This window comes from Gavialis gangeticus, unplaced genomic scaffold (genome assembly GCF_001723915.1).
Source record: "Gavialis gangeticus isolate Ggan-Ray unplaced genomic scaffold, GavGan_comp1, whole genome shotgun sequence".
Taxonomy (NCBI): domain Eukaryota; kingdom Metazoa; phylum Chordata; order Crocodylia; family Gavialidae; genus Gavialis; species Gavialis gangeticus.
The window spans coordinates 35,044,570-35,050,424 of record NW_017729025.1 but is presented as its reverse complement, the minus strand read 5'-3'; positions in this window follow the sequence as shown (position 1 = coordinate 35,050,424).

Here is a 5,855-nt window from a genome sequence, read left to right as displayed (position 1 = left end):
TCAGGAAAAAAGGGGGAAGGTGGCTGGCCCAGATACAGGTGGGTGGGCGGAGATCTAACCGGAACTGGCAAGGCCCCCTGTCATTGGCTACCATCCCTGCTGTTGATGAGGTTAGCAAGGTTTGATGCTTGCTTGAATTTACAAAACACTTTTCACAGACAAGCCTATGAACTTCATTTCATCAACCTCCTCCATACAACTCATGGACTCAATAAAGACATTGGATTTATGACACACTATAATCTGCCTGACATCTGACTCCCGAGGTACCTCTCCACTTTTACTTGCTACATATCCACCACCACCCCACCAACCTGTCTCTCACACCCTTATGCCTCAATTTACATTTTCACTGACTGGCTTTCTTGCCTGCATACCAGCCTCTGGCTTCTTTTCTATTCATTCTGTTCAGGAAGAGGACACACACCAACTGCAGATGCACCAGGGGCAGTTGGGGGTTTGTTGGGGGGGGGCTGTGTGGTGCAGCGATTCCTTGACCTTTAGTAGAGGCAGGCAGTTTGAAATTCAGGGAGCAAACCCTAGCATGTGGCCTGGGGCACCCCCAAACAGTGGATGGTGAGACCAGGACACTCACTGTGAGCAATGGGTCCCCCAAAGCTCCAGGCCCAGGAGGAGTGGGAACTGCCAGGGAATTTTGCAAGTGAAATGTTCCTGGGACTTCTGAAATGTGGGAGTTGGCTGACTGATGAACAGAGCAAATAAAGTGCATGGCTTGCCAAGTGCAAGTCACAGCGAAACAGGATTTTGCCAATTCTTTGAGAGAACCCTAACATGTAGCACTGGGTACATGAGGTATGGGTTGGGTACCTCTGGGTAATTAATCATGGAATAGGTCTTGAGCATACCAGAAGGTAATACAGGAATGGGGATTTGTCTCTGCATGACTTCCTCTATTCCTAATGGGGTAAGCGACAAGAAAACAATAATATTGATGGCCCTAGAATAGTCACATGACAGAAGTCTGCTTCTAGAAGAGGAAACTATATGGTTTATTGAACGGGGCTGGAGTCTGTTCAAACTGCTGGAAAGCCAGGTTTGGAGGTCTGCCTCAAGGCACAGACTGATGAGTGAGCTGTAACCTGAGCTGCAGGGAAACTGGAATTGGCATGCAAATAGGGTTACTGTGAAATACTGTTAGAACAATGCACTGTCAGATTTCAAGTCTCTCCCCAAAAAGCAGACCCGGGGTTCTTGGACTCTGCAGCATAACATGACAAAAAACTATGTCTGACTCCATGAAAATAAATAAGAAAAAAAAAGCTCAAACAAAAAGAGTGTGGACACTGATTTGTCACACTTTGGGGTGCCTTTCACTCCCAACCCGCAGCCCCTGCCCAGCAGCCCTGCCATCATCCAGGGCCCCAGCCAAAAAGCAGCTTCATTGGAACACAGGGAATGCAGACCAGGCAATTCAAAGTGGGGTCAGCACTCCAGGATTTGGCCAGAGTCACTCAACTGGTTTTCAGGTTCTGTTGAGGAATCTTAAGGCAATGGGCTGAAGGGGGTGGGAAGTGGTCCTCTCCAGTCCTACAGGAGGCACAATAGACAACAATTTCACAGAAAACACAATAGTGCTTTACAGACAAGCCACTGCCCGCCAGCCCTGCCAGGGTGGCCCTAGATCTGGGGTGTAATGGCCACATATAACAGTGCATGGGGAGGGCAGAGATGTGCCCAGCTCTGGGGTGTAACAGCTGTGTATAACAGTGTATGGGGAGGGCTGAGATACACCCCAGACCTGGGTGCAATGGCCACATATAACAGTTTAGCACAGACCTCACCATATACTGCGAGGGCCCTTCACTCCTGACCCACAGCCCCCTGCCCTCTGAGCCCCCACTTCCCCCCAAACCCTGCTGGTGCACCTCACTACTTATCTGCAGCCCCCTGCTCCTCCAGCCCAGCTGGTGCCCCTCACTTCTGACCCAGAGCACCCTGCACCCCCAGCCGAGATGGTGCTCCTTACCAGGAAAAAGCGAGTGGCAGAAGTGCTGTGGCACCAGGCTAGGGAGTGAACCCCTTTGGGTACCCAGAGTCATGGCAGGGTAGAATTGTGAAAGAGAGGCAGTCAGCCTCTTTGGGTGCTTTGCACAGAAAGATTTACTGCCCCCTACCCCCCACCCCCCCGGTGTCCTGTGCAACAAGCACCCAGAAAAGGCGAGGCTCAATAGTGCTGTGGCACCTGGCTAGGGCAGGGGTGAACCCCTTTGGGTGCCCATAGCCATGTTGATCCCTTTTGGGAGGAGTCTTCTGGGCATTTCTTATCCTAAAATGCCACCTGGCAGTAAAGTAGTACTGAGAGGACAGGAGGGTATTATAGTTCTGACGTGCCCCTAGTGCATTTTACTAGTTATAGCATAATAAGCCATTACGTGGTAAATCACATCCATGTTACTTATTTAGCCGTCATAAACTAAGAAAGGAAAATTAAACCAGGAGCATTTTTAGTGGGTAAATGCTGATTACATGGTCAAGCACCCCCTAAGATCAGAACAGCAAAGGGCTGATTCAATCTGTAGGCAGATTGAATTGTGAGGCAAAGAGGTAAAAGTAGCTTCAATGTGCCAAACTCACCTCTGGTACCTCAAGATAGCCTAATAGGGGTTTCTTTTTTTCCATTTTTAATATCTAATTTCCATAAGGGCAAATGATCCACAGGATGTCTGTATTAATGGAACTTGAAGTGAAGAGATAGGATTTCATCACATGTAGCCAAACCTGGGCATTATTCTTTCCCTAATGTGCTCAGCCCTCTCTCAGACACAAGCCCATTTTTTTAATGCTTTGAATGTCCAAGTGCACAAGGTAACTCCATTTTACACATGAGGAAACTGAAGCACAGGAGAGAGTTTTTATGACATTCCTTAGACATTCATCAGACTGAATAACAAGGAGTACAACATCCAAGGCTCATTCACCTGCAACCCTTGCAACATTACATACACCATCACCTGCTTAAAATTCCTGTATGCCATCTACATCAGAAAGGCAGGATGATCTCTATATGTAAGAATAAATGAACACCAATCTGACATGAGCTGCAGAAGGCACAGAAGTGCAAGTCAGAACACTATAGCCTCTGTAGATGCTCCACTGCTGACTTTTTGATTACTGTTTTCAGGCAGCAAATTTTTAAAAACCAGTTTGAATGAGAAATTAAAGAGTAGGGCTTTGGTCCCTGATTTGATTCAGCAGAGATATGGCTTGATTCAGTGGCTGAATCTCTGAATCTGAAACGAATCAGAGGACCCTTTAATTTCTCTGAATCAAATTAGAGAGATTCAAAAAGATTAGGAGATTTGGACATAGACACAGCTTTAAATGTTTTTTCTACATACTTCAAGGTACCAGGCAGCTTGTGAATGCTGTGATTCTGGGGCAGATGGAGCATCCCATAGGAGCACTGGGGGCTCCTCTGCACACTCATCAGCAGACCCGGAAGTGGACTGGTGCCTCCTGGGTCTGGGGGGGACACTCATGGTCCCCCTGCCCAGTGCACTCCCCAGAGGACCCAGAAGTGGACTGGAAGTACTTCTGGTCCACTTCCGGGTTCGCTGCCAAGCACATGGGGAGGGGGCTTGTGCTCCTGTGGGATGCTCTATCTGCCCCAGCATTGCAGCATTCACAAGCCATGCCTGGTACCTCAAGGTATGTAGAAAAAACATTTAAAGCTGTTTCTATGGCCGAATCACTGATTCTCTGATTGAATCTTCAGATTCAGATTTGGCTTAATCAAATCGGGAACAGTGATCCGAATCAATGAATTGAATCACTGTCCATGTTTTGGGCCGAATCCACATCCAAATCAAATACAGCCCATTTCACACACCGCTATTGAAGAACAAGAAGTCATCCACAGACTGTACTGTGTTAACTATGGTTTAAATGGGAACTACAGATTCTTATTCCATAACATGGATTAGATTTTGTGACCTTTTTGTTCCCGGGCATTATTTGTTTGTCTGGTTCTCCAAGCACTCATCCCCTTTCCCTGCTTCCCTCCTCCCTGCCTTCCTTTTTCCACCTTCTGTTTTCAAATTACTTCACTTCATATCCTGCTCTGTGCTGTCCTTCCATAGTATCAGATGAAGGGAACTTAAGTTCACAAAATCATATGCTCTATATAAGTCTTATGCAGTTAGTCTATAAGGTGCATATCTGCCCTGGATCTGCCTATCATAGAAGTGATCAGCTATGCAGAGGAGGTTCCCTTGCCAAGACTTCGGTTACAGGGTCATCCTTCCTATCACAAGCACTTCCAATATTGGAGCTTATCAGTGAAATATAAGAGATTCCCTAATAAGTACAGTTCACGTGAGGCTCCTGCTGGCCTTATGATCAGATATGTCTTATCTGATAAATGAATGAAAAAGCAAATATTTTCTGCAAAACTTTCCAGAGGGAAGCATTTACAAACTACATGTTCTGTAAGGCCTAACTTATTTTGGCCTGTACTACATTAGCATTTATCAGCATCAACCAAGACTAGTGCTGCATTATGCAAATTGCATAAGAGTCAGAAACAGGTCTTACTGTCACAAAGTTACAGCCTAAATATGTGAAAGAAGGATTATTATCCTAATGTGAGAGCTGTGGAATTAAATGCAGACAGAAATTTAATTGCAGTATAGACAAGGGAAACCTGTGACAGACCTGGGAACTGAACCTGGATTACCTGAGTCCAAACCCAGTCCCTTAATCACAAGGCTATATTTTTTCAAAAGTATTTTTTAATTAAAAGACAGATCACAGCACTCTTCTGGGTCTCAGTCAGGAATCCAAGACTTATAATTACAGTGAACAAGTCTGCAGAACATGAAAATTTAGTTTAAAAAAACCACACCAACAAGCAGATCAAGATTTGTGATCAAACTAATTATTTTTCATTGAGTTGTCTTCCCTGAGTAATCACCAAATTGCTTCTCAGTTTCTGTGGAATTCCTAAAACTACTACTACAAAAGGAGACCTGTTTTTTATTCCCAACTTGTCCAACAACTTCCTGGTGACCTTTGGCAAGTTGCGCCACTCCTCTGTGGCTGAACTTCACCATCCATAGATGCAAATAAATATATTTATATCTTTCATAAGGTACTTCTGAATTTGCAGGTGCAATGTACTATATAAGAGTTGGGTGGTGTTTTTATTAGTCAGAAAATCTTTTGTCATCCTCTAACAACCTTTGTTGTAGCTTTAGTTTCTGTTCTACAAAAAGAGCATTTTGCTGTACTCAGCTGGATTTCAATGATTGTTTAACCTGTTCAGGAGATGATGAAAACCTTGCATATCATACTCCCAAGTCTCTTTCCAGCAAACAAAAAAAAGACCTTCTATAATCTGGCTAGGACGACAGTTTTAACCCCTTTAGCCAGCATCAGAAACTCAGAGCTGGTGTGAGACAGGGCATGTGTCTGCACATTTCATTTCCTTTGGCAGATGGGTGGTCTTCAGTGTGATTTCTGTACTCACAGTTATCATAACCATTGACAGGGTGAGGTTCAGGATGACAAAAGCATAGCACAAAGCCCAGAAAGGATAGAGGATCCATTTTCTTTTAGAAGCATTCTGCAAGGTCCCTTCCAGCCCCTAAAAACTATGAAACTATGAAACTATGAAAATAATAAATAAATAAATAAGTAGAACAATTATTCTAATATAATAAACGGCTTAATCCATCTGTCTGTCTGCCCATAATGCTCTTGGAGCACTCTGACTAGTTACTGAAATAACCAATCAGAGCACTCCAAGAGCATTATGGACAGGAGGTGGCAGCAGCTCAGTGGAGCTCCGCCATGATGGAGGGGATGGAGTGGGGGGGGGGGGGGGGGCAGGGGGG